This window comes from Ranitomeya variabilis, chromosome 4 (genome assembly GCF_051348905.1).
Source record: "Ranitomeya variabilis isolate aRanVar5 chromosome 4, aRanVar5.hap1, whole genome shotgun sequence".
Taxonomy (NCBI): Eukaryota; Metazoa; Chordata; class Amphibia; order Anura; family Dendrobatidae; genus Ranitomeya; species Ranitomeya variabilis.
The window spans coordinates 150,633,999-150,647,184 of record NC_135235.1 but is presented as its reverse complement, the minus strand read 5'-3'; the positions used below and the strand labels follow the sequence as shown (position 1 = coordinate 150,647,184).

Here is a 13,186-nt window from a genome sequence, read left to right as displayed (position 1 = left end):
TTGCAAGTACTCGCCTTCCCCACGTAAAGTACTAGTTAATTGCAACTGCTCCAGTAGAAACTACAGTGAACATTATATCTGTAGCCAACCAATAAGCATACTATGACATCACAGCTGCAGTCAGTATGCACCTAAAATCTCTAAAATATACAGTTGTGCTCAAAAGTTTACATACCCTGGCTGAATTTTTGCTTTCTTGGCCTTTTTCAGAGAATATAAATGATAACACTAAAACTTTTTCTCCACTCATGGTTATTGGTTGGATGAAGCCATTTATTGTGAAACTACTGTGTTTTCTCTTTATAAATCATAATGACAAAACATCCAAATGACCCTGATCAAAAGTTCACATACGCTTGTAATCAATGTATGTGCATAAAAGCTGAGTGAGTTTCTTGGATACAGATAGACTCTTGCATCTTTCATCCAGCCACTGACTTTTCTGGATTGTGAGTCATGGGGAAAGCAAAAGAATTGTCAATGATTCTGAGGGAAAAGGTAGTTGAACTGTATATAACAAGAAGGGGATGGAAAAAGATATCCAAGGAATTGATAATGCCAGTCAGCAGTGTTCAAACTGTGATTAACAAATGGAAAATCAGGGCCTCTGTAAAATCAAAACCATGGTCAGGTAGACAACTGCCAGGAAAATTGTTCGGGATGGAAAGAAAAATCCACAAATAACATCAGCTGAAATACTGAATTCTCTGTAAACTAGCAGTGTGGTTGTTTCAAGAAGTACAATAAGAAGGCACTTGAACAAAAATGGGCTGCATGGTCGAGTCACCAGAAGAAAGCCATTACTGCGCAATTGCCACAAATTATCTCACCTGCAATACGCAACACAGCACAGAGACAAGCCTCAAAACTTCTGTAACAAGGTAACTTGGAGCGATGAGACCAAAATTGAACTTTATGGTCACGACCATAAACGTTACATTTGGAGAGAGGTCAACAAGGCCTATGATGAAAGGAACACCATTCCTACTGTAAAGCATGGAGGTGGATCGCTAATGTTTTGGGGATGTATGAGCTACAAAGGCACAGGAAACTTGGTCAAAGTTGAAGAAAAAATGAATGCAGCACGATATCACCTAATACTGGAGGCAAATTTGCAATCATTAGCTCAGAAGCTACCCATGGGACGTACTTTGATGTTCCAACATGACACTGATCCAAAATATAAGGTCAAGTTGACCTGTCATTGACTACAGCAGAACAAAGTGAAGGTTCTGGAGAGGCCAAATCAATCTCCTGACCTCAATATCATTGAGCAACTCTGGGTAGATCTCAAGCATGCAGTTCATGCTAGACAGCCCAGGAATTTACAGTAACTAGGGGCTTTTTTCCAATAAGAGTGGGAAGCTTTGCTATTTGATAAAATAAAAACCTCATTCACAACTACCACAAAAGACTTCAAACTGGCATTGATGTTAGCGGGGGCAATTCATAGTATTAAGAAATGGTGTATGTAAACTTTTGGTCAGGGTCTTTTGTATGTTTTGGGTTGTCATTATGATTTAAAAAGAGAAAACACAGGAGTTTGAAAATAATTGGCTTCACCCAACCATTAACCATTAGTGGAGAAAAAGTTTTGGTGTTATTCATATTCTCTGAAAAAATGCCAAGAAAGCAACATTTCTGCCTGGGGTATGTAAACTTTTGAGCACAATTGTACTTGGCAAACTGCATGGTAATTAATTGGTTAGCAATACTATAAAAAACTCACACATACACTTAATCAGGAGAATGATTTTAATGTGAGAAGATAAGAACATTTTCGAGATATGTGAAGCATTAGCATAGTTAGTTGCATAAATCAATGCTGAGGTTTCATTGGTACAGAAATGTTTTATCACTTCTTGCCACATTTGCATCCTTTTTGACAAACATGGCCTTTCTTAGAAACATCTTGTTGCTGGCAGGGATCAGTTTGTTGGCATGGATCTAATAGAACATACAATAAAAAGGATTTAAAGATTGTTAAAATCAATGTTAGCATTTCAATATATTTAATAACTGAATGCACAGAAGACAACACAGAATGTTTATAGCTCTACTTTAAAGCAGAACACAGTCACTCTATTGTCTATATTGCTCCATATAATATCTTAGTATTGGTGGATTCTTACCCAGAAGAAAGACATCTAGGTAGCCAAATTAGGAAATCAAAGATAAGATACACTCTTATCGAAGTCTATGGCTGCCATATAAAGCTGTATACAATTCAGAGATGTGATTGTATAAACTAGCCATAGTACATAATATCCTGCACATTCCTACAATTAATATTATTGGCATCTTCTATCACAATAATTTCTTTCCCTCATTTGTTCCTATGGACAGTTTACTTTGCACATTAATTTACTAGACTTATTCAAAAGTCTTGTCTACCTCAGGGTCCGCCAATTTTTTTTGTGCATTGTGACAATTCTTAAATGTAAGTCAGTGATAGAAAAACTTTACACAGAGAGCTAGTCAAATATCCCAAGTACTATTAATTTCCATACCTTGGCAAATAACTGGTGGACATGGATCTGGACAGCAAATGGGTGGACATGGATCTGGGCAGCATTTGGGTGCTTGGTCCTGGCACACAGGCTGTGGGGCACATGCTGAAAAGAAACAAGTTATTATTACATCAGAGAAGGTCATGAAACCCTAAAGACATTCATTTCATTCCATGAAAAACATTTGATTTTCTTATGTTAAAATAAAAAAAAATTACATTTTTTGGCATTAATCTTTCTAAAAGAATTGACTTACTGTCTTATGCAGCACATTTTCTAATAAAGCATTAATAAATAGTCAAATGAAACCAGATGCATATTATGTGGGAACTCTGCAAATGCCCAAGAGCCCTACTGGCATTGGAGCTTACTCCTGTCATGATCAAAACTACTGTCTATTAGATTGGACATAATTGACCATAATGATTCTCACCCATGGAAAAAAATATTGGTGAAGTGTGAATGCTTTTAAAAGTCCATGAAGAAGGTTGTCTCTAGCTATCTTCCAACACATATTATAATGACAAACCCAAATACAAAGCTAAGCACTTGTTAGAGCTGTATCTGTATAAATAGTGGAGTTGAGCACATCCTTGGCCAAATCTAATTGTTATACTATGTGGTATTTATGGTTTTCAAGTCAACCTATTAAGTCATTTAGACTGGCCAAAAAAATGTAATATTCAGCTCTGATTTTCATCTACATCACTGAATACAACTAATGTGCAGATACTAAAAATGTATTATCTTCATATATATGTATAAAACATTGTTTTCTGTACTAATACATAAATCAAATTTCCTTTTTCTTCAGGAGGCACTTACGGTCTTTGCACTGTCCCTTTGATGACATGGTTGTCTCTGTTGATGCGGTAGCTGTCAGTGATGATGCAAAGTCAGGATGAATGGATACTGGAGCTCATTAGATAGGTGATATATATACAAGTCTATGGGTAATGTTGAGCAAATTATCAGACGCCAAATAGACCATTACGAATTCTAATTATTTCATAACAATTAGATTTATATAATTAACATACCTTGAAGGAAAGGTGTGGACTTTTTAAGTATGCAATGCAAATCACTTCCCTTTCCTTGTATCCATGGGAATTATTCACTAAGATTTGTATATGACTAGATACTTAGAGCTCGTTAATAAAAAATATTAGATAAGGAATGTTATATTTATACAAACTGTAAATGTAGTGTGTCTAATTTCATCCAGTTGGTTCACTCAAATCATTGATAAGAAAAACGTAGCAAATTTTCTACTAAACTATATTAGCTGGCAACTAGTTTGATTTTTCATTTTATTCAGTGCAAGAGAGAATGTGAAATAGAAACATAGTATGTGGCTGCTTTGCAATACTTGAAGCGTCCATGTTGCATTTGCTATTGGGGGGGGGGGTGAGAGTCTTTCTAGGACTCCGCTCTCCTGAGGAGCTGCATTGACAGCAAATAAAGTGACGAGAAATCACCTAAAATTGAAAGAAATACTGATTTTGATCTTTGTTTTTTTGTCCTACTTTTTATGCTTTAGTACTCATAATCATGTGATCAATGCTTGTCTTCACTTTTCACCTACCCTACCAGTATGATTAAACAAAAAATGCACATCCTAGCATCATGATGTAATAATACATGTCACTCCACAAAGTCTCATATAGCGGACCCATAATATGGGGCGAATCACTGGTTACAAGTGAATAGGAGACCAGATCTGGCACGAAGCCTTTCAAAGCCAGCAAAAAAGCAACAAGAAGCCATGGCATCAGGGATAGGTGAGGGGTGAGGAGAGAATGATAGCTTATTTTTTCTAAAACCATTAAGACCTTAGAACATGAGATCACAGCTTTTTTTAATGATAATCGGGGCACATTCGATTTGCAGGAAATACATTTGTTGCAAGTCAAATTTCCCAGATTAATTCAAGCCAATCTGCTTAATTCAAATTTTTAAAGATTTGTTCATCTCTATTGTATAGTTGTTACTTGATCTGCTCACCCTATTGGTCTATTGCACATTTTCATCACTCGTGCTACACTTTGTAAACCACATCTGTCGCAGTTGCAGCCATTTAAAAAAGCCGTGATGAACATAAGAAAGTGTGTAGCTAGCTGAAATGGCATTATATGAGCTACCAATAGCATTGTTGGTTGTCTGCTATTGGTGTAACATGGCTTATAATATCAGAAATATGACCGTTTCATAGAAATTTGGATAATCACATGGTATCATTGCCACAAGAGAATCAAAACTAAAACACAACCATCAACAAAGATTATCAGAGTGGGGTAAAACTGGCAACAGTTCTTTATTTTTTAAGATGATGGCATACCCATTTTCAACCTTCTAATATGCCCCCTTGAGGAAGCGAGAGTTATTCTCGCGAAACGCGCCTCGGGGAGAGCGGTCTAGTCCTGGACTGAATACAACACATCATGGGTAATTAACCTTTCAATTAATTTAATTCATTATTTCAGGGCAGCAATCACTGTTAAAATATATGTGGCATTCCGGCTGATAATATCTGAATTTACATAGGGGAGGAAATTTCTTCCCTTATTAATACATGTTGAGTGGAGGTTAGTTTTTTTCATGCCGTTAACCGTGGCCATTTAAAAGTTAAATTGCTGATTGCTGCTCTAATTAGCCCAGGACAGCGACCGCTGTGCGTTTGCACCTATTGGGATCACACTTTCTATTTTTATCTATGCTAATATATAAATTATGTGATATATGTAATTTTCTTGTCTTGTTATTGTTTGTATCTAATAAATAGTATCTTTATACAAAAAACTCTCCTAAATTAATTATGCAAATAATTAAGTGTAGCACTAAAGAATAGTAGTAAAGCATTTCATTAAATTTGATCAACAGGATTTTTTTTATTTGAATTAATATTTGAATATTAATTGATCTTAATCATTAGTATAGAAGAATAGGAGACAAAAAAGCGCATATAGGGTCTTATCCTCAGGACTGCTCTTAAAGAATTATGAGAGAACTGCTCACCTGATGGTGCAAAGTAAAGGCGTGTAATTTGTCAGCTGCTGCAGATCCACAGGTCGGCGCTGCGACCTCTTAGAGACGTTATAATAGATGAATGTGGATAAAATCTGCGCTGCTGTGACAAATAATGAATCCAGATATAGTTGTAAGGTGTTCAGGTGGTTTATTCAACGCGTTTCGAAGCTCATGGCTTCTTCTTCAGGAAGTTTCCACACAAAGATCTTTGTGTGGAAACTTCCTGAAGAAGAAGCCATGAGCTTCGAAACGCGTTGAATAAACCACCTGAACACCTTACAACTATATCTGGATTCATTATTTGTCACAGCAGCGCAGATTTTATCCACATTGATCTTAATCATGACATTGTACAGCTTATTATTTATGTAGGATTTTTTCTTTTATTTTACTTTTAAACAGTACAATATTAAAGGGGTTGTCCAGTCTAAGAGTGTGTTATGTGCAGTGTGCAATGAACAAATTGTCATGATTCCCAGTATTTCCTGTATTTAATAATATGTACGTGATTTACACAATTGCAGTAATGTTCTCACTAATCTCTCCTTCATATCTCAATATTATAGTGCAAGAGAGTTTGGTCGGCACATGACCACAAGTGTGGAAATCACATACATGCTGTCACATGGCCACCAATCAGAGGCAACACAGGGAATTGCGACAGCGTATAACAATCTGAAAAGGGGATATACGTTCCACTTAATGGTTAATAAGTAGTGATGGGTGAATGTGATGCCCTCTAGGGCCGTGAGGTTCTTGGTCTGGGTTGGGCAGTTCTTCAGGGGGTTGTGACAGCAGCAGTGACCTGGTCCGTGGCCCTGGATGTACAATAAAATAGTGAGGGAAAGTTTATAAGGGATTTAACATGACTCCACCTGTAGTGTTCGGCAATGGATGACCGATGCTGCTTAAGGGGAACGCTGAGGCCGATGGTGATGCAGCTGGAATGATTCTGCTCCCTACAGGTGAAGCAGAGCTACTGGTACTGTTGTAAGGGTTCATGGACATTGGGGTATAGGACTGAGGTTGCCAGAAATGACTGGAGGACACAAGGGCTGTAGCTTTCTTTACCTTTACTCAATGGCTGAAGGTGCAGTCCAGGGCACTGGTAACAGATGGTAATGGACATCTGGGCAGCCTGGAAGAAATTTAAGATCCACCTAGCCAAGTGGGTTCAGAGGTCTTACCACTGCACTGTCGTGTTAGGTCCTTGCTGCTTTAAGCCCTGCATTCTCCTGCCCTCTGGATTTAGCTGCCGGGACTTCAGTATCAGTGCAACAATCGACTCTGGTGTCCGTTTTCTAGAGCTCAGCTCTGGGGTGAGCTTGGTTACAGCTCCACTCCCCAGGTTCTCCTCGACTTCTCTCCTTTTCTCTGACTCTCTCAGACTGACTAACTTCACCTCCAGGCCAGAATTTATAGAGATGCTCCCCTGAAACCGGGTGTTAAAGCTCCCCCTTCTTGTCAGGAGTAAGGAAAAGGTGTTGGATGCTGGTGTTACCTGATAAAGGGACTCCTCCTTGCTTCCAGGCATGACATCATCTCTCTGTGATGGAGGCAATGCTACCATGGCAACCGGACTCCTGGGGTGCTACATGAACATGCTTGGTAACATCTTATTCGATCACGCTTAAGTGTTACTCGAGTATCTTGGGCGTTTGCGTATATTATATTTGTGTCCCTGTGGCTGCATGATTTAACAGCCCGAACACATGTGGAGATTCCATAACAAACAGGCAATCCTTGCATGTGTAGTGTCCAACACCCGCAAATCATGCAGCCGTGGGGACTCTAACATTATTTACAAGCATGCCGAAGATACTCGGATAACACCTGAGCATACTCGGATAATGCATTAACCAAGCATGTTCATGCATCACTATTAATAAGATTGCAAATCACATTCAGAATAAAACATGTCTGCTTTAATAAGAGCTCAAATAATTTCCTCAAATTTTATTTCTCTATATTGTATTCAATGTTTAAAAAGACATTCTCGAATTATTCAAAACACTGGAAAATAATAGGAGTTTTAATAAAAACTGTAGAAAACATTATTTATCACAATACAAACATTTTTAAAAACAGACAAGGTAAATGGATGTGTTATAGAAAAGACACCAAAAGATCATCACACTCCGTACAAAATTTACATTATATCGTAACCGTTATCTAGTAATTGGTGAGGACAGTCCACTCTTTTAAGTATCCCAAAAACAAATCCCTATGTGAAATGAATCAAGGCCCTTTCATCACTGGCAATCACTTGTGGCCACCTGGGGAAAGGTTCCCATAAATATTCCTCTGCTCTCTAAGGCATTAAAACAGTTTGAATATGCCCGGCATCATGGCCATAAGGGGGTAGAAAAGGGGGAGAAAGACTCTCACCATATACTGTAGTGCCCAGCCTGTAGATGTGCAAAGCTGGTAGAGACATACCCCAAAAGACCTGCAGCAGTAATTGCAGCGAAAGGTTGTTCAACAAAGTATTGACTGAGAGGGGCGGAATTCAAATTTATGTCACAATTTTAAGATTTATATTTTTAAAATATTTAGAAAATCATGTCTCATTTCCATTACGCTTCACAAATACTTCCAACTTTTGTTGGTATATCAAATAAAATCCCAATAAAATACAGTTTGTGGGTGTTACGTGAAAAAATGTGAAAAAGTTAATGGGGTACGGATACCTTTTCAAGGCACAGTAGCTGCGTCTGTGATAATTTGAGCATTCTCTGGCTGTTGCAATAGTTTGTAATGTGTAAAATGGTGAAAACAAATTTGATTTGTGTCTAATTGATTTGCTTCTGCCTAGTATTTAGGGATATATTCATAATGACATTTTCTTTTTTTTTACGCCCAGAGAAGCACTCTAATGAAGAATTTTGATCCATATTTTGCATTAGCATTTGGATGTATCCTCATGCTTTTTTACTTGAGCAAACCCGTTAAGATTTTCTATAATAAGATGCAACAGGAAATGTCAATGCTTTTTTCCTAAACAGTCTTTTTCAATTTTTTTTTTGTCCTTTCCTGAGAGATTGCTTGACATTTTTTGGACACTAATTATTTTTTTCCAGGATTTTAGTGTCTTTTTTACTTGTGTTTTGTAGACATTTTTTAAAACTCCAATCAACAATGAAGAAAACACTAGCATTTTTTCAAGACGTACTGCAGGCAGAAAGCTCAAAATGATGCCCTGGTATCTCACTGACATAATTTTAGCCTACCCATTGACTTGTATTATAAAAAGTAGAGCATCTTCAGAGTGGTTGATACTGGAAAAAAGGCTTGCTCACTTCCATTACCTTCTTTGCATCTTTGGAAATCTGAAGCAGTTAGAACATGCCCAAATGTCCATTCTTTTGTACATTCATTTATTGCATTTTCAGATGGCGTTTGAAGCTGGACTGCTTAAAAATAAATTGTGCACAGATACCCTTTGGGCTTGAGTCAACAATTGTTTTCAGACTTTTTTTCTTTGAAAGGATCCACTCCTGGTTTAGACTTTGGACAAATTGTGATGTAAAGTTTTGAGATAAATGATAGCATTTGAAAGTGCCCGCCCACTTGAACTTAACAAAAGTTAACTCATTAGGTGCCAAAAAATTTGATTGCTAACATCTCTGCAATGGAAAGGCAAAATTAAAAGAAAATTATTCCTCTCTGAAGCCACTGTTACATTGGGGTGTCCAGTTCAACATGAAAAATTTGTCTGTGACTGTAGAAATTTCTTCTTAGAATAGAAAACCATTTTAATGTTGTCCTTTCTTTAAAAAAAAGCCTTTTTAACTAATAAGATGTACAATGTCATGATTTGTCCTCATCCATAGCATTATTGTACACCACACTTATTTGTGATTTGCATGTAAGAGCTTTAAAAAAGTATCTGCAATCAACTAAAAAAGATTAAGAACTGTTGCTACTTGTACCCCGTTATCAGATATTCTTTGTAGGTTGCTGTGTTTTACCCTTGATCCTCTTGTGCTAGAAAATGTCATATTGCATTAAAAATGTCATATTTTTGATAATATAAGCCATGTTATACCATTAGCAGACAACCGGAAATGCTATTAGTAAGTCATATAATGCTATTTCAGTTAGATGCGCTCTGTCTTATGTCACGGCTATTTCAAATGGCTGCAACTGTGATAGATGTGGTGTACAAAGGGCAGCAGGAGTGATGTAAATGAGTAGTAGACATATAGGGATGACCATATCCCATAATATCTTTGTAAAAAAGGTGAACAAATCTCTAGATTGGCTCAAAATAGTTTTGGAAATTTGATTTGCAGCAAATTTATTCCATGTAATTTGTATGTACCATACATACTTGAGTATAATTTGATCCAAGTATAAGCCGAGGCATCTAATTTTACCACGTAAAACTGAGAAAACTTATTGACTCGAGTATAAGCCAGGAATACATTGTCCCCTCATCCCTATCCTGGTATGCATCGCTCCACATCCCTGTCCTTGTCTGCATGGCTCTTCATCCCCATCCTTGTATGCATAGCTCCCATCCCCTTCCTTGTATGCATGGCTCCCTATCCCCATCCTTGTATGCATAGCTCCCATCCCCGTCCTTGTATGCATGGCTCCCTGTCCCCATCCTTCTGTTCATGGCTCCCTGTCCCCGTCCTTGTATGCATGGCTCCCCGTCCCTGTCCTTGTATGGATGGCTCCCTGTCCTTGTATGCATGGCTGCTTATCCCCATCCTTGTATGCATCGTTTCTATTAAAAAAAACACATCCTACTTACCGTCCCTGCGCACCCTCGCTGCATCTCCTTCCGGCACCAGCAGCTGTCCCAGCTCATTAAAATAATGAATATTCACTCCACGCCTATGGGAGTGGAGAGGGGTGAATATTTATTACATTAATGAGTAGGGGACACGTGATTGTTTGGCTGCAGGACTGGCCGAGCAATCACGTGTCCCCCACACATTAAGGTGTAAGTGTGCGCGCTATAATTATTCACTTTGATATATTACCTTCTCCATTCTTTTGAGGTTTTCTGTATCTGGCAATGTGCAATAAATATCGATTATTAGAGTAGATCTATTGTACTTTTCCTTTGGTCACTAGACATTTACATATTTATTGTTTACTATCTGTTATTATCAGATAGTATCATATTATCATTTATTTGCAGGTATTTGTTTGCTTGTGCAACTCAATTTGATATGTTATTCATTGTATAGTTAATGATCCAGTCTTATCTTCAATCATAACACAAGCTCCCTTTTTATTTAAAATTTTTGTCTCTTGTGTTTCATATTGTTTTAATTTTGCCTGATTTTTAATACACTATTTTAATTTATATTGCATGCAAAACAAGCTGTCCTGAGTAAAAAAAAACTCATAATAATCAAAGTCAGTATTTTTTTTAACTTTGAGAAAATTCTCTTCACTGTTTTTGCTGACAATGCAGCTCCTATACAGATACAGAGGAGTCCTATACAGATTTTCCCCATGTAGTAGCAAATTTTGGATATTTTACTTACACTGGATGGATGTGCTGGATATTCCCTTCCTTTCTTTCTACTTCAGCTGAAGTCACCAGCAGGTACGGCACCCACCAGCTACATTTATTTGCAACGGCTTACAGATGCATGTCTCGGCGTGTCAAGCTCCAACCCTTCCCTCTCCCACCTCCTTTCTTTCTTGAATGTCATTAGTGGACAGTTTGATTTAACAGAAGTTTGATTTACTTGGAGTTATTTTCTGTTGTTTAGGTGTTATTTTTTTGAGCAGTGTATATTAAATGTGACTTTGTTTATTCTTTTCATTTGATTTAGTACAAGAGATAATGTAAAACAGAAGATATTATAAAAGCATAGTATGTGGCAGCTGTGGGAAACTTGGAGCGTCCATGTTGGCCACCGGTATCAGGGGCTTATCTACAGCATTCTGTAATGCTGTAGAAAAAGCCGCCGATGTTACCTGAAAGAGAAGAAAAAGACGTTAGATTATACTCACCCAGGGGCGGTCCCGCTCCGATGGGCGTCTCAGGTCCGGTACAGCGCCTCCCATCTTCATTCCATGACGTCCTCTTCTGGTCTTCGCGCCGCTACTCCGGCGCAGGCGTACTTTGTCTGCCTTGTTGGGGGCAGAGCAAAGTACTGCAGTGTGCAGGCGCCGGTAAGGTCAGAGAGCTCCGGCGCCTGCGCACTGCAGTACTTTGCTCTGCCCTCAACAGGGCAGACAAAGTACGCCTGCGCCGAAGCCGCGGTGCGGAGACCAGAAGAGGACGTCATGGAATGAAGATAGGAGGCGCCGGAGCGGACCTGAGACGCCCATTTGACCGCGGACCAGCAGCGGGACCGCCCAGGTGAGTATATTATAACCTCTTTTTTTCCTCTTTCAGGTAACATCGGGGGCTTATCTACAGCATTACAGAATGCTGTAGATAAGCCCCTGATGCCGGTGAGCTTACCTCACGATCGATTTTGGGGGTGACAGGTTCCCTTTAAGGTTTTATTGTTTTCAACACATTCCACTATGTAATGAATAAAGATTTACAACTGGAATATTTAATTCAGTGATATCTAGGATGTGGGATTTTAGTGTTCCCTTTATTTTTTGGAGCAGTGTATTTAGTTGGGAGTTCTCTAAGGTTTTCTTATCAATGAATTGTTTGATCAACTGGATGGATTAGTAATAAGAAACTGGATAAATATACGATTCCATATGTAATACTTTTATTAAAGGGAACCTGTCACCCCCAAAATGGCTGGTGAGGTAAGCTCACCGGCATCGGGGGCTTATCTACAGCATTCTGTAATGCTGTAGATAAGCCCCCGATGTTACCTGAAAGAGGAGAAAAAGACGATAGATTATACTCACTCAGGGGCGGTCCCAGTGCGGTCAGATCGGATGGGTGTCTCCGGTCCACTCCGGCGTCTCCCATCTTCATTCCATGACGTCCTCTTCGGGTCTTTACGCTGCGGCTCCGGTGCAGGCGTACTTTGTCTGCCCTGTTGAGGGCAGAGCAAAGTACTGCAGTGCGCAGGCGCCGGAAAGGTCAGAGAGGCCCGGCGCCTGCGCACTGCAGCACTTTGCTCTGCCCTGAACAGGGCAGAAAAAGTATGCCTGCGCCGGAGCCGCGGCGTAAAGACCCGAAGAGGACGTCATGGAATGAAGATGGGAGGCGCCGGTGCTGACCGGAGACACCCATTTGACCAGACCGCACTGGGACCGCCCCTGGGTGAGTATAATCTAACATCTTTTTCTACTCTTTCAGGTAACATCGGGGGCTTATCTACAGCATTACAGAATGCTGTAGATAAGCCCCTGATGCCGGTGAGCTTACCTCACCAGCCATTTTGGGGGTGACAGGTTCCCTTTAATGACTTATAAGTATCTACTTATATACAATACTTAGATAGTTATTGCCATGCATGTAAGAAAAGGGAAGTAATTTGTATTAAAAAATAACAATTATTATCTTTTCCTCAAGATATGCAAATTAGAAATCTAATTGTAGTTAAATCGTAAATTAGAATTCCTATTAGTTTGTTTGGCATATTATAATTTGCTCATCATTACCAGTATACCTATATATATATGTCACCTATCTAATTAGCTGCAATATCCATCTACTCTGACCTTATATCATCACTCAGACATCTACCGCATCAACCAAG

General features: G+C 38.8%; 1 long non-coding RNA gene across 1 annotated transcript; it reads right to left on the bottom strand.

Annotated features, from left to right (window-relative positions):
- Nucleotides 1-1,739: 1,739 nt before the first annotated feature.
- Nucleotides 1,740-3,418, bottom strand: LOC143768527 (uncharacterized). Its single transcript, XR_013213924.1, has 3 exons — nt 3,336-3,418; nt 2,511-2,615; nt 1,740-1,947 (listed from the first exon to the last, which is right to left on the bottom strand). It is a non-coding gene; the product is annotated as an uncharacterized LOC143768527 (long non-coding RNA).
- Between the last annotated feature and the right edge of the window lie 9,768 nt (nt 3,419-13,186).